We start from the raw sequence: 11,025 nt of genomic DNA on the forward strand, positions 1-11,025 counted from the left end.
AATGTGTCTCTTCAAGAGCAGTTGATTTAAAAATTTTCTCTAGACTTACTTGCCTTACTATGCATTCCAAATTGGTACTCCGACGATCCATCTTGAGTGCTAGATCTTTGTGTATGTGTGTGTTGGTCGGCACGGAGGGTGCACCACTATTTGTCCACCTTGTGTTGAGGAAACACTACCTTGGTGCTCTGAAATCAATCGGCTTGGAGTCGGTATTCTAGGTTGCTTTGCATTGGCTACACCTCATAATAACTCTCTTTAGCATTCTGTAGCACTCTCACGGCCTACACCATTACATCTATCTCCATTTGACATGTTAGTTGTTCCATTTTTTTATCCAAGGAAGTGTTCCCTAATGCGAGGTGCACCTCCTAATTTTTCTTTGCCACATAATTTGCAGAGCCAATCTATAAATGATCTTACATTCTCCTCAAATTTCCACTCAGGCCGTGGCACCTTACCATCGGTCTTGTGCTTCCCTTTATTGGAATCTCCATTGTTTGATCCTTCACCACCAGTCAATGGGCGACTAGAAGTAGCTGCATTCATGTTTTGGGAGTAAGCATTAGCGTCCATGACAAGTTCACAAGCCACCTATGCATTCATACAATCACAAAAATATTAGGTTTTTGAAAAATTATATTTAATTGAACAAGTAGGTCTTTCCAATCTCAAAAAAAAAATTTTAAAAAATCTATTACTTTAGGAGAGATGGAATGGGAAAGAAATTGAGGAAGAAAAAGTGGGGGGGGGGGGGGGGGGGTTCAAAAATTCTAGATTAGGGAAATGGATCGGCACTATACATATCTCTCTCTCTCTCTCTCTCTCTCTCTCTCCTCGTCGGATAGATCTTTAAGGTCTCCTGGGATAGTTTCCCACGACAGTAAAATTCTCCTCCTCCTCTTCTTCCTCTTCTCTCTCTCTCCACGGGCACTCAGGGGATGACCCTATGTAGGAAAAATGAAGGCGAGGGGCTAGGGCAGGTGGTATCATCTCTCTCTCTCTCTCTCTCTCTCTCTCTCTCTCTCTCTCTCTCTCTCTCTCTCTCTCTCTCTCTCTCTCTCTCTCTCTCTCTCTCTCTCTCTCTCTCTCTCTCTGTGCAGTTAAGAGCTGGAATGTGTCTTACCGCTTGCGTTAAGAGCTGGAATGTGATGCAGAGAGAGAGAGAGAGAGATGTGCAGTTAAGAGCTGGAATGTGTCTTACCGCTTGCGTTCCTCCTCCTGACCAAGGATCAGACCTCAGAATGCTGCCACGACACCAGCCAACCAATTGTAGGTCGGATTTTTTCCTAATTTTTCCTTTAAAAAATCGTGCCAGAAAAAAAGGCCCCTCACTCGCCCTTGAAGCTGGATAGCTGTCGGAACTGTTCCGCGCCGGTGCGGAACAGTTCCGATAGCTATCCAACTTCAAGGGCGAGTGAGGGGCCTTTTTTGCATGATTTTTTTAATAAAAATTTACCAAAACTACCAAAAATATATATCTAATTTGTGAGAATTCCCAAAATGCAAAATTCCATTGTATCTATTTTGGCTAGGTTATTCAAATATTGTCCCAAATTTGTCATGTAATTGGTCACACATATTTCGATAAATTTGAAGGGCATTTTGGGAAAAATGACCTAATATTTGGGGTGCATTGCAAGATTTTGAAATTAGAGGGATATTTGTAAATTTTCGTGTTTTTTAAGTATAGCAAAAGTTCTCGACTATGTTTTTGTATGATTATACATTCTCTTTTTTTTGTCAAATATTGATATCTATTATAGTGTTGACAATTGATGTAAATGTCATGATTTTTCCAAAAAGCAGATTGTTATGAGCAATTGTTAATCAAATCCAGTTTATACTAATGGAAGTTGACATTCTTAAATTTGGTTATTTAATCTTGTTTGAAGGACATACACATGGTGTGTTTCTATGAAATTAAATGTGTTACGTAATTGAAAGCTTTGAATTGATTTAAGGTGTGCCTTATTGGGTGACATTGTGGATTTAATAGGAAAATGGTCCTACTTTGAGAATGAAAATACCATTTCTTGGTTATACCTCAAACAAATAATAGTTCATTATGATACTTTAGGTAAAAGTTATTTTGAAAGTGTACTTAATTATTTTATGTGAAAATATGTCTGTAGTCCTCCAATTGAGAGATGTTCTCGTCGAAAGGGAAAAGGACCTATGACTATTGATCCGATTTGCAGTGATCAAGTGAGCTCTGTGGCAATCACAGAGGACTTTGATGACAATGATAATATTGGTGATGAGAGCGAAAGTAGTGACATTGGCTTAGGGTCAATGAATGAAGTTGATGCTCAAATAGCTAGACAAGAGGCAGCTTTGGAATTGGTTCCATTTCATATTGCACCTGATGTTGCATCATCTGCTGATTTTGAAGATGATAGTCATTTGCATATGGATAGAGGAGAGGACATTCTCAAAACCACAAGGGTTTTTAGTTGTTTTGAGTGTCCACTAGTGCCTTTGTGTAGACTCCTTTCATATGCTCGCGTCCGTGGCCTTAGATCAGACGTTTCTGGATTAAAAGTTGCATTTTCCAGAGAGGGTCACATAAAGGAAAAAGGTGCCTTTATTGTTTCACTGCAAACATGTCAAAAGGAACAAACATTGTTGACAGGTAATCATTATTATTTTAGAGTGATTTTGTGTATTGATTTTTTTTGTTTTTCTTTTAATTGTTTGACATTTTTTGGAGTCTTGTTTTTTTTTTTAAATAGCCGATATTGTTGACACTTGGGACCCTATTTGGAAAGACATAAATAAAGATTATGAAGAGGAGTTAGCTTTGCAGCCTCAACTAGAGTCACTGCGTGGTAGAATGTTCTATGTGTGGGAAGGAAATCATAGGACAGTAGCATGGCAAGCAGTTAGAGAAATGTTTTCCAATAGCAAAGAGAAGCATTGTAGGGTCTTGTGTACGATCATCGACCCTACAAAGGTTTCCGAATAGCATTATTGACGAGCTTGCAACGCATGAATGTGTGAGTGCAACTATATTCTTGTTTGTAGATAAACTTTATATGTTTGAAGGTTAATCAACTTACTAATATTTTAATCAGTATGAACACCCATGCTCTAGTGTCATCTCATCTACGAGATGAGTTGGTAAATTGTTCAAACATTTTCTCTGCGGATCATGAGGATTACCTTCTTGCATTGCCGAAGAATGACCAAAAATTGATTTTGACACTATGCGGAAGAGAACCACAAAGGGAGAGGAGCCATGGCATCCTCTAACACAAAGATATCTAGCTAGACTTCTTTTTGATGTAAGTGTGCTTGCCATTGTATCTCTTTTTTGTATTCTTTAATGGAAGCTTTTTGTTTTGAAAAGAATTGGTTTATTTTGAAGGTTCAAATGTCGAAAGAACTACACACTAAGTTAGAAAGCAAGAAACCATTGCTTTCTAGCGAGGACTTGAAAAAAGAAGAGGTTAAGATCATGCATGATCTTTATTATAAGTTTTCGGATCGTGTAGGAAAGGTATATAACCATTTCTTAGTGTTTTGTTTGATCTATGGTGAGAGGTGATTTCAATTAACTAACATTCTTGTTCGGTAGATTCTCAACATTGTTGACCCAAGGGTAGGGAAGGATTGGTTTGATCGTGTGATGAGCCTTCAATGGGGGGAAGATAGTTGGGCTACTCTTGAGAAACTAAACTTGATTGCTCTACATGATGCTTCCATAGAAAATAAAATCTTATGTGTGTCATTACTAATGGCAAGCAAGATCACCCGTGCAGCTTATTGCATGGTCAAAGGAGACCACAAGTTTCGAGGGTGAGCTTCTGGATGCAAATAGTTTATCAAGAAATTGTTGATGTTGAGTTATTTGTTTGATTCTTTTTGCATGCTTTGGGTGAAAGGTGGCTAAAACAAGAGGGAGCTTTGCAGAGGATTTTAGATAAATCTAAGAAGCTTCTTGAAGACTATGTGGATGTGCCAAGAGGGATTGATATTCCTCCCTCGTGCACCATGGATATGTACTACACCGAGATTGTGGTGGAGGGAAGGAAATTTTTGTTTCCTCTAGAGGTGGCTTTGGAGAACAAAACAAAGGACGTAGAGTTGCAAGCCTTAAAGAGGATTGACTACTCTCTCATGGCTTCTCAGCGACTAGTTTACAGGTAAATAATGTTTTGACTATTTTTGTATCATAATATGGGCTTCAACTAATGTTGCATATGGCATCTTGTTTGAGATTATAATAATTATTTGATGGTTTTTGTAGATACTTTGCTCACCTCTTGACCATGCATCACATTGCTGCAATACCTGTGCCTGCACGTTCTTGGACTCACATTGAGAGCGGGGAGGGATGCATGTATCCACCGACCATGCATCAACTCTCGCAGTGGGAGCTTGAGCATTGTTCTTGGTGGATCGACATGGATAGAGGCCATGTCCTTGCTAGAGAGATAGAGTTTCATAATGTGCAGTCTACAGGAGTCGCATCCAAAGATCTTCCACTACCCAAAGCCACAGATGTTGTTGCTCCATCTTCTCATCCTCTACCATCTCGTCGACCCTCTCAAACTTGTAAGTTAAAGTCATTATCTCTTTGCATATACCCTTAGCTTCGATAGTTTGGAGATTTTTAATTATCTTCATACTTTTTTCTACATTGAAGCAACAAGCTTTTTGGAGAAGGCCCAAAAGGCATCTGCTACTGCAGACCATGTGATCGATGTGATTGATGATATGTCGGGTATAATATTGTTTTTTTTGGAGTCTTGTTGAAACTCAATTATATTTCTCATGTTTATATAGAATATGTGTTTGTTCTTGTAGAGAGTGGGGGCACACAGAGATTGCAATGTGCCCTTCAGTTTGTCTTTACACCATTGCATTTTCAGCATGTTGAGCAGTCTAGTTGCAGTGATACTAGGTGTGTTGCTTTGCTTGGTGACTATATTGCGATTGTTGGGGATTTCCGTAGCGATGTGCAGTCTAGATCATGGATTCCTGTACACGAGCATATGAGTAGAGCTCGATCTACAGAGATTACATATAGGAGGAGTGGTAGATCAGTGTCATGGGCTATAGACTTCATCTTTGTTGACTTGCCTTTTGGAGGCTATCTACATTCACCATCACGTCAACCTTCATGGGATATATGTACAGAGGATCATGTACGATCAGCTATTCATTTGAGTCATAGTACTTTGGCAGACTCGGGGTGGCTACTTGTGATGGCGTCTCTTGCAGGTAAAAGAATCATTCTTAGATATTGATATTTTCATTAATACTTTCATTTTTAATCATTGATGGCTTTGTTCTTGTAGGAGACACAATATTTGGGTTGAGAGATTTTGCAGGGCATCGGAGTTGATCATTCATCGACGTGTGGTGGTTTTGCATCATGCACCTTACGGTTATGTAGTGTCATCTGGCGAGCAACAAGAGGTGATCTTTCTATTTATAATTTCATTGTAAGCAAGTGTGAATGTGCAGTTTTTAAATTTTATTTATTTTTTTCCTTGTAGTGCGACACTTCTATTATGTTCTTGGTCCACAAGCCCGGACCACCTCCACCTCTTTACATTGCAGAGAGTGCTTCTTTGTTTCATGGTCTAGGAATGACTACCATGGATAGCACTATGCGTCACTATTTGCCAGATTCTGGTCAAGCTCTTATGGACTCCGGATTGCCATGGAGAGGGTCTGTGCAGAAGAGCCATACTTTTGTGGCATGTTTCATTGAGTTGTTGTGTCGTCCTAGGGGGTTATGTCTTGAGTTTGGATGTGGGATGGATCCTATTTTGACAGGTTGTTTGGCCTCTGGTCGTGCATGTGCATCCCTAGATTTTGATGAGGCACTTGTTTCTACTTGCTTGCATCCCTTGCTTCGACTCCAAGGAAGCGAGGGAGAGAGGACGCAACCACATCCATAGATGTGGTGGACAATGGAGACCACCGACCCGTGGGTGGGAACCCTTTTGATGATTTGTGAGATTCCCACTCTCGACTTAGCACAAGACATTCATAGTATTTCTTTTGTTTGTGTTATGGTAGCGGACATTTGTGGTTGATTATCTTTTTGTTGTCTTCCCTATCATTGTATGACTTATGGATAAACATTGCTATTACCTCTTGTAGGTTTTTGTGCTTATGATATTATAGGCCATTGTTGTTCTGTTGAATTGAAATTGTGTGTATTTTGTTTCATTGAAGTGCATTACCTGAATACATCGAGGCGGAGGCGAGACGTATGACATTGGACCCACGTTATGATGGTCGTCCAAAAGATAGGCCTCGAAGAAGGCATCACTTCATAGATGATGAGTGTGTTGCCAGTTAATAATTTGTATGTAACTTTGAACAATGGTGTAATATGGCTTTTATTATTGATCTAGATAGGGGTTCAGTAATGTAGATAGGGGTTTGGTAATGTTTTCTTAGCATCTCTAATAAGTATCACATATATTATTGTGTACCTACTTTTTTCACTCATGTATGCAAGGATGGTTCCACAATGCGGTTTGTAGTGTTTCTTTAATTAATAGGCCTCGAAGAAGGCATCACTTCATAGATGATGAATGTGCTTCAAGTTAATAATTTGTATGTAACTTTGAACAATGGTGTAATATGGCTTTGATTATTGATCCAGATAGGGATTATTGATCCAGATAGGGGTTCAGTAATGTAGATAGGGGTTTGGTAATGTTTTCTTAGCATCTCTAATAAGTATCACATATATTATTGTGTACCTACTTTTTTCTCTCATGTATGCAAGGATGGGTCTACAATGCGGTTTGTAATGTTTCTTTAATTATGTCTTTGCTATACTCTAGGCCCATCTCTATTCTCTTATTATCACTTGAGAGACTCACTCGATTTTTTTCTCGCTCGGGAAAACTTGCTCGCCACCTTGTAAGACTCCTAGGAGGGCCTCTTTATTTTCCATGAGATTATGGAGGTGATTAACATTTTGACAAATAGGTGCATGCCATGTGTGCAAGAATGGTGGGTGTGTAAGAGAGTGGTCAAAGGATGCACTTTCCCACAAAACATTAGGGAAATTTTAAGGTCTTGAATCTTCTTGTAAGAAATGGTAGAGAGAGAAAATACTTTTCATTTTTGAAAAAATGAACAAGGAATTCTATAATCCAAAATTGGGGGGAAAACTTTATATTTTTACTAGATGCACGGGGTGTCACTTTTTGAGGTCCCACATGTAGTGTCATTTTCAAATCTCTTGAGAATGCATCCCTTTCTAAAAACTTCTCCCTCCCAATGCACCATTTCTCTCTTTTGGTCCAAATTTTAAATTTTGCTCTACTCATTTTGTCCTTTCTCTATACCTTTCTCTGCATCTTTCTCTGCACCATGTCCAACTCATCATCTCTATGAATCCTGCTAAAAGATGTATCTATCATCTCCATGTTGAGTTGGAAGATGAATATTCTCCTCTCCAAAAAAGAAACAAGCTTTTTGAAACTCCTCATTCTACCATAAAATCATTGAGATTAGAAAAAAAGAATCACATTGATCTATGGACAGATGGTAGATTGTATCCCATAGACCCCATCACCAAATGCACCTCACCATTTTTCAAATGTTCTTCATTGATGAGATTTGTAGGAGATAGTATGAAAGGGCTATTAGGCTACACCCAAAACTTTGAAATAGAGAGAGACATTCTTAACCTGAAAAGCTATTTGCTACTATAGTTGAAGGATTCTCTTAATCATCAGCTTCAAGAAACTAAGTATAAGGTAAAGAACCTCCAACCATTGGTGAATACAATGAGAAGAAAGAGGACAGATCTTGGGCTCAAAAAAAGACAATAAAAGTTTAAGAATATGGAGAGTCTCAAGCAACGAGGTGGAGATTGCAGTAGAATAATCAAAGAAATGAGGTAAAGTTGCTTTTTTAATCAAATCAATATCTATTTTGAAAGTTGGTATCTTTGGATGCTATAGTTTTTCTTCGTGTTTACCCTAGGCCCTTATTTCAACCAAACTGTTCACAAGGAAACATGAGAGGTGCATCACAATCATTTTGTGAAGTGATTGCACCTGTTGTTGTTGGAAACCTATTGAATGAAAGAAGATTTAGGGTTGTTAGGTAGAAATTCATCAATGAATTTTTGAAAAGTTCTACTTTGGACAAAGATGAAGTTCAAGGCACTTTGGACAAAGTTGTTAGTCTAGGGCAAGTTACCAAAAGTTATTCAAGCTCATCAATAGAAACCTAAAGCAATCAAGAGTGAAGGAGTCCTTCCTTCCAAAGCCATCAAATGTTCAAGAAGCTAGGCTCATAATTAACTCCAAGGTCATGGAGATGCTTGGAGAGCTTTTCCACATCAATGACATATATCTTGGTAAGCAGAGAGACCTCAAGTTAAACTCTTTCAACAATCTTCTCTTTGACTTGAGAACTTTGCAAAGGGCAATGACAAAATTCTATGATCTTCAACATATTGAGGTGAATGAGCAAGCCATCTTTGTCATCAAATTAGATGAGAGTGAAATTTTGAAGGGTAGAAAGCTTGAAAGAGTATTAATAACCCTCATAATAGAGATCTAGAAACCACGGAGGAAAAAAAAAAACCTAAAAAATTTAGTGTGCAGTCAGAGAAGAACATTTGGTGGTTGGGTGCTTTTGACGTTGATAGTGACGATTTCAATGTGTTGAATTGGGTATTCCACTACACTAGTATCCCTACAATAATCAAAGCTCAACGGGTTGGGGAGGAGCTAGATGTTGAGGGCTTTGGTAGGTACAATGTGGAATGGCACATGGAGGGGGACATAAAGACACTAAAGTGTATGTACAATCTGACAAGGTGTGCCAATGCCAAAAGCCCCCATATCTACTGCATGGGTGTAGCAAAGGAGTTGAATCTTGCTAATTTAGTAAAATATCTCTCTCTCTCTCTCTCTCTCTCTCTCTCTCTCTCTCTCTCTCTCTCTCTGTGTGTGTGTGTGTGTGTGTGTGTGTGTGTGTGTGTGTGTGTGTGTTTTAAAATTCAACTCCCTCTCTCTCTTACCATACACACACACACACACACACTCACCCTATCACAAATCCATAATCTCGCTCTCTCACCATATCTCTCTCGTTTAGTAAATTCAGCCTTCTCTCCCTCTTTCCATACACATACACACACACTCACGAGCACGTACATATACACCCACATACGTACACTACACACATGGGCACATACATTGCACGCACACATTCAAACAAACACACGCACGCCATACGCATGCACAAGAAGAAAAACCAAAGAAGCTTGACATCGACGCCCAAAGCAACAAAGAAGAATGACCAAAATCACGTGATGGTGGCAACAAATCAAAAAATAATGCCGAATGCATGCCCCGGCCGGCCTCGAAAGTGACAAATGCGTTGCACCAACGCACCAGTGAAGCTTACAGTTCACCGAAAATTCATCCATGACGCACTTCTCTGATAAAACAACTCGTAGGACAATCTAGTTTCCTTTTTCCAGCCAAGCTTTGTTAAAAAAAAAAACATTTGTATATTGCCACCTCTCTCTAGGTGGTGGTCACAAAGGCCCACCTAGGAGATATCATTTTAAAATTCTCCTAAAATAAATCAGGGGTCAACCATTTGGGATCCAGCTCCTTGCTTTGTCTCTCCTGATTAGGGCCGAAACCTAATCATATTATCGTAAACTAAGCAAGTGTGCACCTTTAAAAGAGCACTGCAAGGTCACTATCGGGGGGCAACACTTGAGAGGGAAGCCATGCACACACACTGACTCCAAGGGTCGCTACGCACAGGAATAGGATCTCCGCACATGTGAATTTTCCCTAGAGAATACAGTATAAGCTCTCTCTCTCTCTCTCTCTCTCTCTCTCTCTCTCTCTCTCTCTCTCTCTCTCTCTCTCTCTCTCTCTCTCTCTCTCTCTCTCCGCACATGTGAATTTTCCCTAGAGAATACTAAGTTCGGGGTGGATGCTTGATATCAAGAAATGGTTTGGAAGATGGGATGCATGTCACTTGGTCAAGGATGCGTCGATCGACTCCCAAGTTAATGAGGCCTTCTTACAACGCCAATGTATCACGGCTTGGGAGAAATCCGGAGGTTCTCGCTTCAGCCATTACACCACACACGTTGCCCCAAACTACAAATCTCTCTTCTTCTCGGAACGAGGTAACCGAACCCATTCCTACATCCTTGAGCCCATCCCGTTGAGTGCGATCCGCACCATTGCCTCCATTCGTCTTAGCTCCCATTCTCTATGCTGCGAGACAGGACGTTGGGGCACTGGCGAGGAGTGCCATCGACTTTGCACCTTATGCCCTCGTCAAGTGCGAGAGAGTGAGTACCACACACTGCTTGAGTGCTCAGCTTTTGACCACATTAGGTCCTCTTTTCCCCATATATTCAGCCATGATCTCTCCCTACATACCTTCCTCTCCCAACCACGATGTGGACTCTCTATTGCGACGCTCATTTCAACCATTTTTGAGCATCGAGAGTCACTTATGAACTCCACTCACACCACGTGACATGTTCATTTGGTCCCATAGGTCATATTTGACCTCCCAAGACGATAATAGAACTATCTATCTATCTCTCTATCTCTCTCTCTCTCTCTCTCTCTCTCTCTCTCTCTCTCTCTCTCTATCACCACGGTCTCAACCTCATCGAAACAAAGGTTTCTGTAAATACCACCTTTCATCAAGTTTGCCCTCAAATCCCGAGGAGTTTTTATCATCTACATCTACGTTTCCATCTCTCTCTATATTTCTCCTTCTCTGCAGTGTGCTGTGATTAGTGTTATTTGTATCACTCTTGTCTGCGTCCTAGCCGCTCAAAGCTAGGTGGTGCTCCTTGTTCACTCCCCGTGACAAGTTCGGCATACACAGTCTTAGCGTAGAGGTCACTGAGGTCCATTTTGCGTTTTCGCTTGACATTTGGTGCCCCCACTGAGAAGGGCTTCTTGAAACCCTTCAGTTTACAACACTGAAAATGATGCACTTCGTTGACCCTAAACAAGTGGCTACGGGAATTCTCCAATTGGA

The sequence above is a fragment of the Adiantum capillus-veneris genome, chromosome 1 (genome assembly GCF_014529385.1).
Source record: "Adiantum capillus-veneris isolate H3 chromosome 1, ASM1452938v2, whole genome shotgun sequence".
NCBI lineage: Eukaryota > Viridiplantae > Streptophyta > Polypodiopsida > Polypodiales > Pteridaceae > Adiantum > Adiantum capillus-veneris.